This window comes from Erinaceus europaeus, chromosome 8 (assembly GCF_950295315.1).
Source record: "Erinaceus europaeus chromosome 8, mEriEur2.1, whole genome shotgun sequence".
Classification (NCBI taxonomy): Eukaryota; Metazoa; Chordata; class Mammalia; order Eulipotyphla; family Erinaceidae; genus Erinaceus; species Erinaceus europaeus.
The window spans coordinates 90036248-90057660 of NC_080169.1; positions in this window are offsets into that span (position 1 = coordinate 90036248).

Here is a 21413-nt window from a genome sequence, read left to right on the forward strand (position 1 = left end):
ACCTAAACCTCAAGGACATCTTTGATGAAACAAAACCAACTGCAAGGAAGACTAAAGCAGAAATAAACCAATGGGGACTACATCAAATTCAAAATCTTCTGCACAGCCAAAGAAACTATCATACAAACAAAGAGACTCCTCACAGAATGGGAGAAGATATTCACATGCCATACATCAGACAAGAAACTAATCACCAAAATATACAAAGAGCTCAGCAAACTTAGTAACAAAAAAGCAAAAGACTCCATCCAAAAATGGGCAAAGGATATGAACAGAACATACACTTCAGAAGAGATACAAAAGGCTAACAAACATATCAAAAACTGCTCCAAGTCGCTATCAAAGATATGCAAACAAAGACAACAGTGAGATACCACCTCATCCCTGTGAGAATGGCATGCAGTAAAAAGTACAGCAGCAACAAATGCTGGAGAGGCTGTGGGGTCAGAGAAACCCTTCTGCACTGCTGGTGGGTGTTGTTTTTGACAGGTTATGTTTTTTTCGCCAGGCTGGCTTCACGGGCGGGTAACAGACGACCAGGGACTCATGGTTGAGCTGTAGGCAGTATCTCTTTATTCATGCAGGACGCAGCACAATCTAAGACGAGCTAAGCTAAACTCAAGGTACTGTAAAACTCACAATGCTGTCTTTATATATACTTGCCAAGTAGGGTGGAAACAGGATGTGACATAGAGAGGGTGGAGAGAAAAGTGACTGGTGAAAATCAGAGTGTGACAAGGAGGGGGCAGAGCAGGTGAGAATCCTATCACTGAACCACCAATGCCCTGGAGTGCTTTATGTAAATGTAAAAGTGATTTATGTAAATAGACCAAAGCTTTGAATGGGATTAAATCTATCCCTATATAGGCATATGGTTAAGCAGAAGCCAGGAGGAGCTGGCATACTATCCAACATCTCCCCCTTTCTTTTTAACTGTTTGCCATAGTATCAGGATTGTGGGGTGAACAGAAACCTATATTGTACAGGCATTTTCAAAAGAACTGGCATAAGACATGGAAAACAAAATACGAACAGCAATAACCAGTGTGATGCCAAGGGGAACGTTTCTTGCCTCAAAGGGCAAGGGCTAGCAGGCGAAAGGGAATTTCTTGCCTCTGGGAACACTTCATGCCTCTGGGGGCATCTCTTGCCTCAAAGGGCGTTTCCTGCCTCTGTGGGCATCTCTTGCCTCTTGGGGCGCTTCATGCCTCTGTGGGCATAACCTAATAAGGAGGGGGAGTTTTCTGCCTCTGGGGCAGAGCCTACATGCGAGGGGACATGGTCTATAAAGTCTCAAGGCAATTGGCTGAAGTTAGTCTTTGAGAAACACAGCAGCGTGTACCAGTAAGTCCGATGGAGGTGTCAGTCCAAAGTAGCTGACCACAGAAGAAAATGCCAGAGGATGAAACGCTGCACGTCTGTCTCGATGGGGAATGTCGGCCACCAGAATTCTGCTTTTCTGTAGAGAGTGAGCTTTGGAGTCTGTGAATCTGTTTCTTCAGGTCGTGCCAGGTCTCATCATTGGTTTCCAGGGGTGTGTTGTAGTTATTCCATCTTGTGGGCGATGTCAGAGAACAGGATCCAAATGGATTTCCAGGAATTCCATTTGAGTAGATGCTTTTTCATGTGAAGACTTTGAAGCTGAAATTCACTTACTTGTCAAACAAAACTTGTAGCAGATTAGAAGTTTACTATAATTGATAACTCCATTATGATTGGAAGTCCTTTATAGTATGATTTTAAGGTTGTTTAAACAGTTTAAACTCAATAAAATGTGGAAAGGTAAACAGAAGAACCACGGTTAAAAGCCTCAGGCATGAGAATAATTAACATAATCATTGCACTATCTGCCCCACCCACAACTCATACAGTTTTCAGGATGAAATGTTTCAGATTCATGTCAAGACGTAAAAGAGAAATCAAAGGAGGAAAAAAACAATTTTTTGGATCGTTTCTGGATGTCTCTAGAAATCATGGCTGCGTCCAGCATTTTTTTTTTTAAGTCAATGTCAAACAAAAATTCAGTCATTCAAATCATTCTCTTATGAAACGCAACTTGAACCAGATTATCAAGATCTCACCATGTAGGATTAAGAGTCCCCGGAGGGCGTCCTAGTCCAAAAAGCTCCTCGAAATTCCATTTAGGGTGCTTCTGACTGTTCCTGCTGGATTACTTCAGGCACCCATTTTTAAAAGTGTCTTCCCATCAAAGAAAGAATCCAATCATGAGAGTAGAACTAACCATGTGTCTCCATACTTGGGAACTGCCAGGGTACTCGAGAATGTTCTTCAAATTAGAGTAGTCCTTCTCCATGGGAAACATTCGAGAAGAAGTCCAGAACATCCCAGTGGAAATCCCCATGCATATCCCAAGGTCTACGATCATGGTCATAAAGAACCAAATTGTGGCCCGGAGCAAAATGTAGTCATTTTCCTCGGGAAACATAGGAGAGGGAATCCAGAAAGTCCAAGGAGAAATCTCCGTGCATCTCCCAAGCTCTAGGTTCCCGGTCATAAGAAACCAAAGTTCCGATCAGGGAACCGAAGTGTGGCCCAGAGTAAAATGTTCCAGAGACAGAGAAACTGTCTCATAATGAAACAGTAGAGGCTTTGGCAAACCTCTTCATAAGTAGAAGAGAAGACCATAGTGCATAGGTAGGCAAAGTCTTCACTTATCTGGGAGTTGCACAGGTTCAGTCCCACGTTGTAGCGCCAGGTGGGAATGTAAACTGGTCCAGCCTCTGTGGAGAACAGTCTGGAGAATTCTCACAAGGCTAGACATGGACTCTCCATATGAACCAATAATCCCTCTCCTAGGGATATACACCAAGGACTCCATACAACTCACCCAAAAAGAAATATGTACATCTATGTTCATAGCAGCAAATTCATAATACCTAAAACCTGGAAGCAACTCAAGTTCCGAACAACAGATGAGTGACTGAGAAAGGTGTGGTATATATACACAATGGAATACTATGCAGCTATTAAGAACAATGAACCCACCTTCTGTGACCCATCTTGGATGGAGCTAGAAGCAATTATATTAAGTGAGCTAAGTCAGAAAGATAAAGGTAAATATGTGATAATCCTAATCATAAACAGAAGTTGAGAAAGAATACAGAAAGGAAAACTCAAAGCAGGATTTGACTGAATTTGGAGTAGGGCACCAAATAAAAACCCTGGGTTGAGGGTGAGGGTGGATGTTCAGCCTCACAGGCTATGGTGGGGGGGGGGGAGGCTGGTATGGGACACAGTCTTTTGGTGGTGAGAATGGTGTTTATGTACACTCCTATCAATTTGTAGTCATATAAATCACTAATTAATATGAGAGAGAAAAAAATGATTGAACATCTCAAACTTTCTAAAGCACAGACTGAGTCTTTTTAATACATAGACTGAGTCTTTGATATGTTGACTCTCTTAAAAGCTTAGACTAGGGAGAACAGAAGCAACTGGTGGCACAGCTATATAGAAATAATGTCAAAGGACATAAATTATGGTGATGTTGTATATGATACAGAAAATCCTAATAAAGGGATATTTCAAAGTTAACTCAATTGCCAAATAATGTGATTATAGCAATAACTATCTATTGCCTTCTTAAACCCTAAGACAGCAGGAACCTCCCGCTTCCTCTATAAAGCCTATATTTCCTCCAGTCCTGGAACCTATAGGGTGGGGCTCACTTTCCTGCATGCTTCTCTCAATTCATATCAAATGATATTGCATCCACTGACCCCAATCTAATCAACCCAAGAGTACCATCTCAGCTTGCTTCAATTCAGACTGTGTCCAGAGTCGTCAGGTCATAAGGCATGGACTGTCAACCCTTCACCCTCATTACTCCGGTGAGACCTTTCCTGTCATAGTATTTTCTAATTCCATTCCAAGGGGTTCACTTCCTAACAAAGTCCCAAAACCTAGATATAGACCCAGTCTCATGGGATATATCATATGTTCTCATGTATCCATAAATTAGGGCAAAATATATACCTGAAAGCAAAAAAAAAACAAAACAATAGTCTGTAGTGAGTCAGTATAAAGTTCATAATGAAATAGTGTCTACTTAGACTTGGATACCCTCCACACCTACTTCCTATTACACTTCCCTCACTCACTCCTCCACAGCTAACCTCATCAAAGCAAGGACTGCAAAAGCTGAATTAGGGCAAGAGACTGGCATACTTAAATAATGACTCTTTAGTCACTATTAGGCCACCCCATCAGCTGGAGCCCTAGTCAGAAAGTCCTGAGATTCCCAAACACACATGATGGGCTTAGACTTCAAAAAAAATCCTTCTCTGCATTGTTATTGGTCATTTCTATCAGGAACAACACAATAGACCCCTTTTTGGGCCCCCATAGGACCTTGCCTTTAACTTGGATCAACAGTGGTAGAGAATGTTCCATCCTCTGAAGAAGGGCTGGACAACATACTCTATGCTACACCTGAGGAAGATGGGTCCAGATATTGAACGTTCCTACGTATGACCACCGAATGTGAGCTCATATCTATAGGGTGCAGAGGCCACATAGGCTTCTAAGCTGAATATGGGCCCAAGATCAGATCACATCAAATCGATGGGGTTTACAGTAAAAAATATTTATACACCTTTCCCATATTTGGGAGTTACTCTCTTCCATGATGCAGCTGTCTGGTCCTTCTGCCAGCCATGACATCATCTTCCTAGACAATAACTAGGATCCACCTGCATATCAGATTTCAGGCTCAGGAAAATACAACAACAACAACAACAACACAGTAGTATAGTCATAGACTCTTTGGAATATAAATAAAATATGCCTACTAGCTTCCTACAAAACAGAGACCCTCCCCCCAACTCTTCATCTGCACTATTCCAGCTTTTAGGTCCATGATTGGTCAACAATTTGTTTGGCTTTGTATGTTAACTCTCCTTTCAACGACCAGGTTCCAGATGCTAGCATGATGCCGACCACACTTCCCTGGATAGACAACCCCACCAATGTGTCCTGGAGCTCTGCTTCCCCAGAACCCTTCCCCACTAGGGAAAGAGATAGACAGGCTGGGAGTATGGAGCAACCTGTCAACGCCCATGTTCAGCAGGGAAGCAATTACAGAAGCCAGATCTTCCACTTTCTGCATCACACAATGACTTTGGGTCCACACTCCTAGAGGGTTAAAGGATAGGAAAGCTATCAGGAGAGAGGAGAGGATACAGAGTTCTGGTGGTGTGAATTGTGTGGAATTGTACCCCTCTTATCCTATGGTTTAGTCAATGGTTTCTTTTTATAAATAAAAAATAAATAAATAATAGGAAATAATAAGACTTGAAAGCTGCATCAGGGCAGAGATTAGTTCCAAAACTTGAAGAATATATACAAACACAGTTAACTATTTGCCATGTCAATCTGTCCAGGCATCCATATTTACTCATATTTGGTACAGCAGCCTGTATAATCTCTGAGTCCCTGTCAGTATGCTTACACAACTAGGAACACTCTAGGTCTCATTCATTTTAGGACCAAGTTTCCTTGAGAGGCAAAGCACAATGACCTAGGACTCCCTTGGAGAGTGGAGCCTTCTTTTCCATTGCTAGTTCATAGTGAAATTATGGTTCTAAAGAAACACACTAGAAGGCTTACAATGTCATTCCTGATGGAAGTAACCAGTGATGGTGGAAAGAAAGATCTATTAAAGGTGTAGACCCATTGAGTCTATGAGGGAATCCAAGGATTCACTGATGCAGGTCTCAGATGATCGAGTGGCCTGGCAGTAACCAAGAAGCCATCATTAAGTGAGCCAGTCTCCTGCGTTTTCCAGCTTGTGTGGTCTCTTCTTTGCCTGACAAGCTCAGTCTTTCTCCCAGTTGTTAAAGTGTTTAATGTCATTTTCTGTATCCAAACCAGTATTGGGTTCTGGGGGTCTGGCCTCAAGGAAGGTAGGAAATATACCTAGGATTTTAGTGGGGTCTAAGACAACCTTGAGTTTTACTGCATTTACTTGTTTGATGATTCTAATAAAGGTTGCCATAGAGACAGTTTTTCTTTAGTTTATAAACATATTTGCCAGTGTAATTCTTGACCAACTGTATACATTGTTTCTTCTAAAGATTTAAGTACTTTTTAATGATCTTTTTTTATTTATTGGCTAGAGATAGCCAGACATGAAGAGGGGAGGAGAAGGAAAGAGGGGGGACAAAGAGACACCTGCAGCCCTGCTTCACCACTTGTAAAGCTTTCCCCTGCAAGTGGGGGCTGGGGGCTTGAACTTAGTCCTTGCACATTTTAACATGTATGCTCAATCAGGCGCACTACCACCAGACCTCTTCTAGAGATTATTAAGGAGTGATAATAATGCTGATGCTGTCAGAAGAAATTAAGAGATCTATTAAGAATAATTTCTTTTGTATAATTAGTTGAGCAGATAAAATGACTGAGGGAAGTGAAGTTGGGGTAGGAGAGAAAGATGTTTGATTGGAAATATTTGATTAGAAAATGTATGGCACCTTCTTTAGGCCTTCCTAGTAGATTGCTGAGCTAAACAGTTCTATTAAGCACTTTTGTGGTATGAGTTTTGGGTAAAGTAAGTTCACCTGGTATTTCCAGCTGGCCAATGGGAGGCTTGCCCAGTTGTAACTTGTGTAAGAGTTTAATAGGATTTACACATGGAGGAGCCTTCTTGAAACTTTTCCAAGGCCCTCAGGTACCTGTCCCCAAGTTTTCTCTTCTAATTTCACTTCTGCATGAATTCTACCTCAAATTTTTTAAAAAATAAAGATTTGGAAATTGTATATTTATCAAGCATACTTAATTCTTCCTTGTACTTCTTTCAAGAGAATTTGCATCAGACCCATAGGAAGGGAACTGGAAAAAGGAAGAGAGAGACAGAGACACATAGTGAAGGGGACTCCACAACACTAAAGCTTCCTGTTGGGGCATGGCTCAAATCTGGATCATATGCATGATGAAGCAGCCACATGAGTTTTTTGCTAGCCCAAGAAAAAAAAAATATTCTTAAGGCAGTGCCAAATATAGACAGTGTTGTGAAGAAGTGAAGGGAAAAACAACAATGAAGAAAAATTAGAATCTACCCCATTTCAAGGTTACATGTCAATATTAGTGGAGAAGAGATTTTGGTACCCACTGGATGTTCTTGTTGAAGAACAAGGAGAGAAATTTAGATCTGGTCTCAGAGAAGTTCTTTCTATTAAGTTCTATCCTTAATCACCTTTCAATTGTGTGTAATAACACACCCATTCACCTATTTCAGCATAATCACATTGATAGGACATCAACTAGCCTAAACTTCTGAAAAATAACTAGAGTCCAATGACTCTGTCTGAAAAAGTGAATAGGATCATTATTAATCTAAAGCTAAAGACAGAAATGTTGTGATGGTAGTGCAGCGGGTTAAGTGCATATAGTGCAAAGCACATGGGCTGGTGTAAGGATCCTGGTTCAAGCCCCCAGCTCCCCACCTGCATGGGGCTTGCTTCGTAAGTGGTGAAACAGGTCTGCAGGTATCTCTCTCTCCCCCTCTCTGTCTTTCCCTCCTCTCTCCATTTCTCTCTGTCCTGTCCAACAGTTATGACAGCAATAACAACTACAACAAGCCCAACAAGGGCAATTAAATGGGAAAAATGGCCTCCAGGAGCAGTGGATTCGTAGTGCAGGCACCGAGCCCCAGCAATAACCCTGGATGCAAAAAAAAAAAAAAAGGACAGAAATGTTGCAAACTAGAGAGAGCTCCTTGGGAAAAAAAAAAAAAGGAAGATGGTTTCAGAATAGAGAAGTACACCTAAACAATTTTATATCTTGACCAATTTAAGGAGAATCTATGGCTTTATAATTCATTTATAGAATGGCTATAATTGGCTGAATGCTCATGTTTATTCAGTGACTGTAAATAATGGCCATCAGTAAACCTATTGAGATCTTCAGATGAAAGGAACAAAACTAAAGAAGCTTCTTGAGCACATCCCTTTTCCACAAAATGGAAGCTTGGAAAGAAAGCTCAGCATGGTGATCATAATAACCCTATGCAGTCCAGCTTTGGAGAACCATAGATACTGATTTTCTATGTTCTGTGAGTTGTTTTTTTTAACAACTTGTTTCTATTTTTTCTCAATTATAACAGGGTACAATGGAATTTACCTTAAGGTGTGTGAGATATTAGAGAAGGTAATATTGAATCATTTACATGATATGGATTACAAATACAGTTGCTTCATTCTTTAGATATTATAAAGAATTGGTTGCTATTTTAATACTATGAATCACATGTTACATACAGTACCTGAGAATGAAAATTTTCATTTCTCTCCAAAGATGACTCACTTTATTGTTTTACATGGAACACTTTGACAGATATGTCACAGCATTTTATGTTCTATAGGGAAATAAAATGCATCTGCAATTAAATTACATATATATATAAAATATTTTAGTGTAGTTTACTTACATTATCTACATATTTGAAACTGTTAGACCAATTAAGATTGCAGTGAATAATATTATGAACTTGATGAAGTCATTAGTAAAATCTCCTCGTGATAATTATAACTATTGCAATAGTTATAGAGGTGGAATACAATAAACCCATTTGGGCTGGTCATTTCATTGGATCAGTGTGATAAAACACTGGAAACAATGAAAACACTCTAATTTGAAAACAATTTCTAACTGACTTAGATAACAATGGAGTTTCATGCTTTACTTGTTTTGTAGTTTGTTTATTTTGTAATTTGTTTGTTTTGTGGTTATAATCAGGTATTTGATAGGTTTATCATATATAATTATGTTATTCCTTAGTGCTGTAGATTTCAGTAAACAAAATCCAGTATTCTCTACTAAGACTTAGTAACTGAGAAGTGCTATCTATATGATATATAAAAAATGGAAGTGTGTTCACAACCTTAAAGGCAAAAACAAGCATTTAGTCAGATGAGGAATCTAACCATATGCTGAGAAAAAAAAAAATCTGAAGACTAAGACATTTCATTTAAGTAACACATATTTCACAACTTTAATGTATTATACAAGGCAGTTGACAATTAGATACACCATGTCTTATTTTTTTGTTTGTTTTGTTTTTATTTATAAAAAGGAAACACTGAGAAAACCATAGGATAAGAGCGATACAACTTCTTGACAGATTGACATGGTAAATAGTACACTGTATTTGTATATTTTCTTCAAGTTTTAGGGCTGCTCTCTCCCTGATGCAGCTTTCAAGTCTTATTTTTTTATTTAATTTTTTTTATTTATAAAAAGAAAACGTTGAATAAACGTTGATAAGAGGTGTACAACTTCACACAATTCTCACCACCAGAACTCTGTATCCCCTCCTCTCCCCTGATAGCTTTCCTGTTCTTTAAACCTCTGGGAGTATGGACCCAAGGTCATTGTGGGATGCAGAAGGTGCAAGGTCTGGCTTCTGTAATTGCTTCCCTGCTGAACATGGGCATTGACAGGTTGGTCCATACTCCCAGCCTGTCTATCACTTTCCCTAGTGGGGAAGGGTTTTGGGGAAGCAGAGCTCCAGGACATATTGGTGGGGTTGTCTGTCCAGGGAAATGTGGTTGGCATCATGCTAGCATCTGGAACCTGGTCGTTGAAAAGAGAGTTAACATATAAAGCGAAACAAATTGTTGACCAGTCATGGACCTAAAGGCTGGAATAGTGCAGATGACAAATTGGAGGGTCTCCATTTTGTAGATAGCTAATAGGCATATTTTAGTTATATTTCAAAGGGTCTATGACTATACTCTGCTTCAACACTCACAAGGCTTTCTCCCCTACAGGTGGGGACCAGCTGCTTGAACCCAGATCCTGTGCACTATAATGTGTGCACTTAACCAGGTGCACCACCGTCTGGCCCCTTGAATTTGTTCCTTATGTAAAAGGAGGCTTTTAAAATATATATTTTTTAAGATTTTGCTATAGAAGTGCATTTTTATGGGTGAAAACTTGGAGTGTAGTGAAATTTTTGTGTCATCAAAAGGTTAATAAAGTCATGTACCTAGTCTTTTGATACCAATAAAATTAATATTTCTTCTGTGCTGTAGAGTTCTCCTAAGATTCCTTCACCTCTAAATTACAATTTTATTTGTTTTGTGAACATTTAAGAGACTATTAAGATTTGAATCTTCTACAAGATTCATTAAAGTCTTCTAAAGCCTAGGGTTTGCTTAATGTCTTTGTTCAAATGTCTAATGTAATTATTCCTTTAAAATGTCAAAGCTGAATTCTGTGACTAATACAGCTTTATAAGCTCTAGCTACTATTTGGAAAATGTGGGAAAAAGAATAGTGGTATCCCAAAAAGGTATACATTTATCTCGAGAATCAGGGAATATATTATTTTACACAGCAAAGGATGATATGATGATGAAGAGATTTCTGTCTTACTCAGCTGGCTGTTTTTTATTTAGGTGATAGAATATGACCATGATTAAAAGACAAACAAAACAAAATAGGGGCAATGTTTAGGAGTTGGAAAGCAAAAGAAAATGACTTCTCTGTACAATCATAGGAAGAAATATTCCCTTGTAAATTCTTTTTCTAGTTTCTGACCTCGAAAAGTATAAGGTAACACATTTGTGTTATGTTCAGTCACCGAATATGTGGCTACTAATTATATCAGCAATAGGAACCTAAACTGGTGATTACTGAAGTCAAAGATAGGAGCATTCTATTTTTTGCTTCTTACTGTTCAAATAAACATATAATCAATTGCTTTATTAAGGAGACAATGATTTAGAAGACTGTTGTCACATGAGTACAATTTCTTAAGCACAGGGTAAAACTTAAGATAAGGTGTGGTCTGGTGCAGCAAAGCCAAGAACTCACTGTGAGGAGGGCTACAAAGGGCTTAACTTGCCAGGAGCATTCTTTGCTGTTCAATGGAAAGTTGGTCAAACAATATTCCTGAATCCCCACTTTTGGGTGAGTGTGTGTAAGGTTGTTTTTCTGAAGCTTTGCATCATTCACAGCCTTTGGACAAAGTGAATAGCTACTATTCCTGAAACCTAATGCTTAGAATGGGTTGATGAATCACTTCTGTACTGTTGCATTGACATTTTTCTGTATTTCCTTTACACAGTGAAATTATATAGATTTCTCATTTCAGTTTTATTGATTTCACAGGTCATTAGACAACAAATTGGAATTTTTACAAACTTTTGATCTAACATTCTTATTATAATATAATCCGGTGTTCCTGTTAATTTGGGATTTCCAGCATGCATATAATTAAGTAACTCTCGTTGATTTTTCTGTTTTGATCCAGTGTGTCGTGATGGAATTGCTTTCAATCTTCAAGAATCACAATATTCATAAGCCTTCAATACTATTGAGATGCATTTGTGTTCTAGATATGTATGCAGTAGACTAGATGTATGTTCAGAAAAAGTAACAAATAAAAAATATAGTGAATGAATTTGACAATTGGAAAACTCAACCTTGTTGCACCAAAAATACCTAAGTTCATTAACTGAACACAATTAAACTCCATTGATGGGAACCAAAAAGACCAAGTGAATATGAAATTTGGAAAGTTACTATGCACTATGAAGTTAATCTACCTTGACCTAATTTTTTGGTTACATTGTATTTCTCACTGCTGTCATTGAACCAAGAATATTGGTTACCCTGGGAGCAGTAGTATATCATTAAGAGATTGAAAATATTCATGGAAGAGGTCACCATATATATGGGGCCCAATTTCAAACTTAGGAGTGTCATGATACTCAGAGAAACTCCAGTGCAGTGGTGTCTCTGCCCTGCGGCTACAGACAGACTATGTGTCTGCCCTACGGCTACAGACAGAATATGACCCACATAGTCAACGACTGCCACCTCTCCAGATTCAAAGGAGGTCTAGAAACTTTACATCAGGCTCAACCTGACACTGTTGACTGGCTACGGAAGAAGGGCAAACACTAGAAGAAGAAGAAGTGGTGTCTCTTTTAAATGAAAAGGGAAAACAGAAAGAATGGAAGGAAAGAAAGAAAGAAAGAAAGAAAGAAAGAAAGAAAGAAAGAAAGAAAGAAAGGAAGGAAGGAAGGAAGGAAGGAAGGAAGGAAGGAAGGAAGGAAGGAAGGAAGGAAAGAAGATAGAAAGAAAGAAAGAAAGAAAGAAAGAAAGAAAGAAAGAAAGAAAGAAAAGAATCCATGTCTTCTATCCATTAGATGTCACTAATAAACCCCAGAAGTTATAGCAATCAGCATGTGTTCTACATGTTGATGAATTTTCCCAAGTGGGATAAAATCACCTTTGATGGAGTACTGTGGGCCCACTGTAGTGTTTGAACTCATAGATTTTTTTTTTTTGCACCAAGACTTAACAAATGCTACTAAAGTATTTGAACTTAGAGCTAAAAATACATTTAGGGATGGTTCAAAATTTAAACGTGATATTTTTTTCTAGGTCTCAATTACAACAGTATGGTTTCTTGCTATGATATTACAGTTATCTGTCTGGTGGATATCTGTAATTTTCTTGTCCTGATAATTTATAGTTTGTATCTTTCTACTACAGTCTCATTTTTGACAGTCAAAATTGTATGAAAACTATAACTATAAAAGCTAATCAATATTCATTCTCATGTTCACTCAAATACACATTACATCTTCAATAATTGAGGTTTAGGTATATGATAAGCTTCTATTTACAAGTAAAATTCAACTTGAGAAACTTTAAGTAGAAAAGCAAAGCTAAGTGAAATAAAACTAAACTGGTAACTTTGACTAGATATAAATTGTCACAGAAAACAAAGTCATAGAGAATGGTCAGGATTCAAACATCCTTCTGTTATTTTTGTTTCTTCTAAGTGCTGTTGAGTATTTGTATAAGTTGGCTTTATTATATGATGATATGGTAAGATGAATATGGTTAGCTTGATAAGATGGAAGGACTTCAACTCCCTAGAGTTTATAAGATTTTCCTTCCAGAGATTAACCCACACTATATCTTTTTTTTCTTTTTTTATTATTTTATTTATTCCCTTTTGTTGCCCTTGTTTTCTTTTTTTTTATTGTCATAGTTATTGTTGTTGGATAGGACAGAGAGAAATGGAGAGAGGAGGTCAAGACAGAGAGGGGGAGAGAAAGATAGACACCTGCAGACCTGCTTCACCACCTGTGAAGCGACTCCCCTGCAGGTGGGGAGCCAGGGGTTCAAACCAGAATCCTTACTCTACTCCACCTGCGCTTAACCCACTGTGCTACCGCCCGACTCCCCCCACAATATATCTTAATTACAATTCCAAACTTTTGCGACAAGAATCCTGTGGTATGGGTGTGTAGTTTCCTGTCACTGCCACTTACCTCAAGAAATGAGAGACACATTTAGTTCAGAAATATACCCAAGTAATCAACATGGGATATGATTATCTATAGTTTAAAGGTAATATTTATAACTGAAAAATGTCATTTTGTGTAAGAGCACATGTATGTATAATTTCATATCAGCATTCTGCACATTTTATTTGTGAGACATATTAGAAGTGATTTTGTTGGCATATAGGTAATACCTATTTTTTATGTAGGGAAATAGATAAATTCACTTTTTGCATATAAACAAATGAAAATATTAAGATCCTTTAAAAATCTTTTGCACATCACTATAAGTAATATATATATATATATATGTATATGCGTGTGGATTTCCCATAATACCTATGTATCCAAGGTTTTAAAAATTTATAATACAAACTTTGTATGAAACTGTAGAAATGATTTTCCCCAAATTCAAGTTGCTTATTTCAGCAGAGAAAACAGGGAATTTTATTACATCAAGACAAAAATATAAAAAGTTTGGACCTTCATGTTTTCCTAAAAAGGGCACTCTTTTATTTTCTGACAAGTTCACTGACAGAGCTTCAGAGGTAAGCTAACAGTATCTGTACTTACCTGTCAGCTAGAAATGAGTCAGTCCTGAATTTAGCAAAAATGACGTGATAAACATGGCAGAGCAATGAACCCAGAAGAGAATTTTGATAGTCTGTGGCACTAGACCCTCTCAGGAATGCCACGAATCAATCATATTAGTACATGTCATTTATCTAACCTTTGCATGGCTTGTAGAATATAACAAACATTAAATATCTCTACATTTATGGCATAATTTAATGTTGTATCTCTTAATAAAAATATAGCTTGTTGAAATTTTTTATTTTAATTTTTAAAACTTTTTAAATATTTATTTTCCCTTTTGTTGCCCTTGTTGTTTCTTATTGTTGTTGTTTTTATTGATGTCGTCATTGTTGGCTAGGACAAAAAGAAATGGAGAGAGGAGGGGAAGACAGAGAAGGGAGAGAAAGACACCTGCAGACCTATTTCACCACTTGTGAAGTGAACCCTCTGCAGGTGGGGAGCCAGGGACTCGAACTGGTATCCTTATGTGGGTCCTTGAGCTTTGCCCCATGTGCGCTTAACCCACTGTGCTATTGCCTGACTCCTGCTTGTTGGATTGTTTAATATGCTAAGAGGCAATTGTGTAAAGCAAAAAGACAAAATTTCACAGACTTGATAGAAAAAATAATGAAAGCAAAATTATGCTAATAAAGTGTGTGGGAAGAAGTGCTTGTCCTCTATTAATCCTTATTTCCTAGAGAAGCAACTTGCATTAGGGTCAAGAACTTCTGACTAGGATGACTGTTCTAGATTTAATTCTGTTGATAGTAGTATCTTCTGTTACACACATGCTCTTTTAGACTCACTTTTGATATTGTGGTATTAAAAAAGAATTCTATGATTTTTTTTTTAATTTTGGCATTGATTTTTTTTCCAGAACTCTTTGTAAAGGTTTCTTCACTTGTATTCTTTTCCTTTTTCCTTTTTTTTTTTTTTTAACCACAGCATACTGATCAGCTCTGATTTATGGTGATGCAGGGGCATGAAGCTGGGGCTTTGGAGCGTAAGGTCCGAGGGTCTGTTTGCATAACCATTATGCTATCTACCCTACCTTTTCTTTCATTCTTCTCTGGTGCTGATTAAACAGATATCAGAAAGCATAGTGGCAAGTACTAAAGGCAAAATCAGGGATATATATACATATATGTATGTAATTGAATTTATTAATCTAAATTCATATTTGACTATACAGAAAATCCCTTTGGAACTATTTTAACAAAGTTTGGATGCAAATTATTTGTGGTAAATGAGATGATTTGGATTTGTGATCTAAAAACTTCATACTTGATTTGATAAAATTATCTCGAGTAAGTAGATGATCCATACTTTCTCAAAGAACTACAAATAGAAAGCAACCAGCATCACTTGAGTATTTTATTTTATTTTTTTTTAATTTTTTTATTTAAGAAAGGATTAATTAACAAAACCATAGGGTAGGAGGGGTACAACTCCACACAATTCCCACCACCCAATCACCATATACCACCCCCTCCCCTAATAGCTTTCCCATTCTCTATCCCTCTGGGAGCATGGACCCAGGGTCATTGAGGGTTGCAGAAGGTAGAACGTCTGGCTTCTGTAATTGCTTCCCCGCTGAACATGGGCGTTGACTGGTCGGTCCATACTCCCAGTCTACCTCTCTCTTTCCCTATTAGGGTGGGTCTCTGGGGAAGCTGAGCTCCAGGACACATTGGTGGGGTCTTCAATCCAGGGAAGCCTGGCTAGCATCCTGATGGCATCTGGAACCTGGTGATTGAAAAGAGAGTTAACATATAAAGCCAAACAAATTGTTGAGCAATCATGGACCCAAAGCTTGGAATAGTGGAGAGGAAGTGTTAGGGGGGTACTCACTGCAAACTCTAGTGTACTTCTGCTTTCAGGTATATATTTTGCAGTAGTTTATGGATACGTGTGAACATAAGCTCTCTCTCACAGAAACTGGTGTATATCTAGGTTTTGGGACGTTGTTAGAAAGTGAACCACCTGAGATGAAATTAGAGTGTACTATAAAAGGAAAGGTCTGTGTGACCTTTCCTTTTATAGTACACTTTAGTATTTTAAACAGCAAGGGCCCGGTGATGGAGCGCATATGTTACAAGGCACAAGGGCCCAGATTCAAGCCCAGAATCCCAGCCTGCTCAGGAGGAAAGCTTCGTGAGTGATGAAGCAGGACTGCAGGTGTCTCTCTGTCTCTCTCCCTCTTAATCACCCCTCTCAATTTCTGGCTGTCTCTATCCAGTAAATAAATAAAGAAAGAATATAATTACAAGCCTGTACATTAATAGCAATAAAGTAATAAAGATTATGTTGAAATCTAGTATATCATTTGGTATTTTCTATCTTTTATTCTATCATTTTGTTGGAGGTTAATAATTCATACAACAGTCATTGACACATGGGTGTGATTTCTTTTCTCCCCATGTTAACAGTTTGCTAATCATTCTCTCGCCCAACTTAGATCCCTTTCTGCCATTATGCAATAAGGTCCCCAAATGCCCTTCCCCATATTATATTTCCAGACAACTTTTTTAAAAATATTTTTATTTATTAATGAGAAAGATAGGAGAGAGAGAAAGAACCAGACATCACTCTGGCACATGTGCTGCCGGGGATCGAACTCAGGACCTCATGCCTGAGGGTCTAGTGCCTTAGCCACTGCGCCACCTCCCGGACCACTTTTTTTTTTAATATTTATTTTTATTTATTTATTCCCTTTTGTTGCCCTTATTATTTTATTGTTGTAGTTATTATTATTGTTGTCATTGTTGTTGGATAGGACAGAGAGAAATGGAGAGGGGAGGGGGAAGACAGAGAGAGGGAGAGAAAGATAGACACCTGAAGACCTGTTTCACCGCTTGTGAAGCGACACCCCTGCAGGTGGGGAGCCAGGGATTGAACCAGGATCCTTATGAGGGTCCTTGTGCTTAAGCCACCTGCGCTTAACCCGCTGTGCTACAGCCTGACTCCCATTTCCAGACAACTTTATAAATAATCTGGTGATATCACACATGGTGAATCCCAGGTGAGTCCTTAGTGTCTTCTGCTGACATTTCCTCAAGAGTACTGATGGTTGAGCAGACCCATTTTCGAACCACTGGCCCCCACCTGTAGGAGGAAAAGCTTTTCAAGTGATGAAGCAGTGTTGCAGTTGTCTCTCTGTCTCTCTTCCTCTCTATCTCTTCCTTCTCTCTGGATTTTTGACTATCTCTATCCAATAAATAAATAAGATAATAAGCATTATAAAAATATGGTGAGATTATTATACATAATTAAAATTAATGTATTATTGTGTTATTAATATTTTAAGTGAAAATGAGTAAATAAACACTAAAGTAAATTTTTTACGTGGCAAACCACTATCAGATTATTCCTGTCAAATGCATAACAATAAATGTCACCTCAAAATCAAAATTCAGGGAACAGATATAAAAAAAATTGTCAAGTAGTTACTGAACTACTTGTCATCATATGATTAATTTGTCTTACTAAAGACAAAGCCATGACAGATATTAAATGCAGAATGGAGGTAGGGGTATTCAATATTTTTCAAGGGTGCATTTGGAGACATCAGGAAAGCTTGTGGGAAAATAATATATGCTAGTGAGACTATATGTCACATTGAATTTTTATTGGTTTCTGCCATGGTATTGTAGTTATTGGCTAGTGATAAAAATGAAAGAAAATTCATTTGTTTGTAGCACTCATTTTTCAGTTACTTGCTTTCTGGTTTGCTCATTTGTCTTACAGAGGAAGCAGAAGGGAGCTACTTCACAATTCACTTCTAATCATAGACAAAGTATAATGTAATTTATTTTTCCCTACTGGAATCAGTAAGACCTGATGAAGAGACTATCAGTAGTTAAAAATCACAGTGGATGGAATTTTTCTTTTGCTTCTAGAATATAGTTTTATTTCCTCTGTCAAAGAATAATTATTGCAAATAAAATTCAGTCATATTATTAAGATACATATTATTTTTACTAGAAATATAAAAAAATTCAACTAGCTTTATGACTTGTGTGTAAATTTTCATTTGAAATTCTCCTTCATTGTAACAATAGAAGATGTGCTAGAGTTTGTGAACTTTAACAGATCTCTTCTGTTGCTATGCAAGCAGAAACCAAAGGGCAGATATTATGTACTTATGGTGATCCTGCTTTATTCTACTCAGTGAACAGAGGAAATTCAGGTATAGGCCTATGTGCTTATAGAAGGTTCTTGAACAGGAGTCGGGCGGTATATATAATGTTGGTAGAGCAAGCACTGAAACATAATGTGCCAAGCATGAATGAAGGTGGGAGTCAGGCGGTAGCACAGTGGGTTAAGTGCAAGTGGCAGAAAGCAAGGACCTACCTACATAAGGATCCCGGTTCAAGCCTCTTGCTCTCCACCTGCAGAGGGGCCACTTCACAGGCCATGAAGCAGATCTGCAGGTGTCTATCTTTCTCTGCCTCTCTCTGTCTTCTCCTGCTCTCTTCACTTCTTTGTGTCCTATTTAACAACGGCGACATCAGTAACAACATCAATAATAACTACAACAACAATAAAAAACAAGGGCAACAAAATGGAAAATAAATAAATATTAAAAACAATTAAAAAAAGTTTCTTGAATGTACATATGCAAACTAATAATATAAACAATATTTAATAAATATAACTATGTGGCAAACACTTCATTAATAGAAATATTAATAAATATGGAAATAATTTATAAGTTGTTCAAAAGAAAAGTTCATTATTTATTAATACAAGTATAGGAATTGCACTGCTTATTGAGGTATGTAATCAGGACTGGAGAGTCATGCTAGGTTCAAGAAATACTGACAGTTAAGGCAAAGAGGTAAGAAAGCAATTCCTATTTATTTATTTATTTATTTATATTTTAATTACAACCATGACTATCACTAGGGTTCAGTGGTAATGAATATAATGATAATGCATAATGAATACTCTGACCTTTGTGGTCATTTTCTTTTTTCCTGTCCTGTTTTTTTTTGGTTATAGAGACAGAGAAATTGAGTTTTAAGGAGGTGATAGGGAAAAAGAAAAGAAACACCTTTATCAAATATCAAGAAAATATCTATCCCATTTTGTGACTTGCTTTATTTATTTATTTATTTATTTACCTCCAGGTTTATCTCTGGGGCTTAGTGCCTGTTCAAGTCCACTGCTCCAAGAGGCCTTCTTCTTTTTTTCCCCCCGTTTTATTGAATAAGACAAAGAAATTAATAATAATAAGACAGAGGGGAGGAGGAGGAGGAGGAGAGAGAGAGAGAGAGAGAGATACTTGCAGACCTGCTTCACTGCTTGTGAAGTGACACCCCCCCCTCCCGCAGGTGAAGCCTGGGGCTCAAACCAGAATCTTTGAGTAGGTCCTAGCACTTTGTACTATGAGCACTTAACCCAGTGCACCTCTGCCCAACCCCATGACTTCCGTTTTAATATTCTCAGTAGAATGATATAATTTTCTATAATTTCTAATGGAAAAAAATCTTAACTTTTTGCAAACTATATAATTTTTATTTTAAAATTTCCTTCTCCTACTTTAAAATATTTGCTTAATATGAAATACTATATACCAAGATATGTTTCTTGAAATACTTCTGTTTGATTTTATGATCCATTTTAGTTATGTTTATGATTTATGAAGTAAAAGTCAACAATAATTTTATTTTGAAATCCAGCAGCTACACTGTCATATGTTAAATGTATTAAATATTCTTTTGTTGAGATCATCTGACCAAAAATATACAAACACATTTTACACCTCTTGTGATGTTCCATTGATGTAAGCACTGCTTATGTCACTATTGAATTATTTTACATACTACAACATAATCATAAGTTTTTATGTCAAATAGTACAATTACTTCTATGATGATCATTAAAATTTTTTTATAAGGTGGGAGTAGATACCATAATGGTTATGCAAAAAGACTCTTATGTCTGAGATTGCAAAGACCCAGGTTCAATCCCCTACACCACCATAAGCCAGAGCTGAGCAGTGCTCTGGTAAAATATTATTAATAATAGTAATATTATGTTATTACTAAAACCTTTATAATACCATGTACATTTTAAATACATGGATTGTCTATAAAAACCTCTAATGAAGTTCTAGATATATTATATTAAATATGAAGATAAAAACATGTATATCTTTCTGGTTTATCTTGAAAGAGGAGGATGAAGATGATCTACTCATGGGCAAGACTTAAGAAATAACAGAAAGGGGAAGCAAAGTAAAACTCATTTTAGTCTATTGAATCAAAGCGAAGAACTCTAGAGGTGGGCAATGAAAGGGAGAGGGCGAAAGAAGGGATTTTCAGGTCCTGGTATATGATGATGAACTTAATTTCAGGATGAAAGTAATTAGTGAGATGAAAAACTGTACCCATGTGCCAACAACTGTATATAAACCATGAACCTCTTAATTAAAATTGAAGAAAAATATGTATCAATTTGAGGAATATAAGTATTATATCTTCTCCATCTGCATGATAGAGACTGACATTTTACTTTATTTTGTCTCAGCAGTGTTATGTATTTTTCAAAGTAAATATCTTGAACTTATTTTGATAAGTTTATTGCTATTGATTTCATGTGTTTAGGTTGTCCCATAATGGCATTTTTATATTAAATTGTAATTTCTCATTATCCATGAAGATTGATTGTTGAGACAGTATGTAGGGGAAGAAGCTTTATCATTTCTCTCTTAATTTCACACCTGGTTAGATGTTGACTGACAACTCATTTCTTAAATATATCTTTTATTTATGTATTATTGAATAGAGACAAAGAGAAATTGAAAGGGGTGGGGTTGGTAGAGAGGGAGAGAGATAGAGACACCTGCAGTCATGCTTTACCTCTTGTGAAGTGTTCCTCCTGCAGGTGGGGACCAGGAGCTTGAACTTGAATCCTTGTGCACTGCGATTTGTGCACTTAACCAGGTGTGCCACCACCTGGCCCATTAACTCACTTTTTTTTTTACCATCACTATTTTCTTTTTAAAATAATTTTTAATCTTTTTATTTTAGTTTAGTTTATTGGATAGAGACAGAGATAAATTGAGAGGGGAGGGTGAGATAGAGAGGGGAAGAGACAAAGTGAAACCTACAGCCCTGCTTCACCACTTGTGAAGCTTTCCCCTGCAGGTGGGGACCAGGGGCATGAACCTGGGTCCTCATGCACTGTAATGTGTGCACTTAACCAGGTGTGCCACTGCCTGGCCCCTACCATCACTATTTACAAGCACTTTACGTCAGACCTAGAGTTGGATGACCTTACTCTATTTTCTTCAGCTCAACTTTAGCAATGCTAAAAATGTGAAGAAGAAAACTTTCTATTCTAACTACAGATATCTTTCAAATTAGGAAAATTATTGAGAAAATATGTAGTGAGGGTCTGATCTCAGACCTATTATTTGAGTTTGACTCTGTGTATACGTGAAATAAAAGAGAAATAAAGAAAGAACCTGTAGGAAGAGAATAGTAACAAGACGACACATTGATAG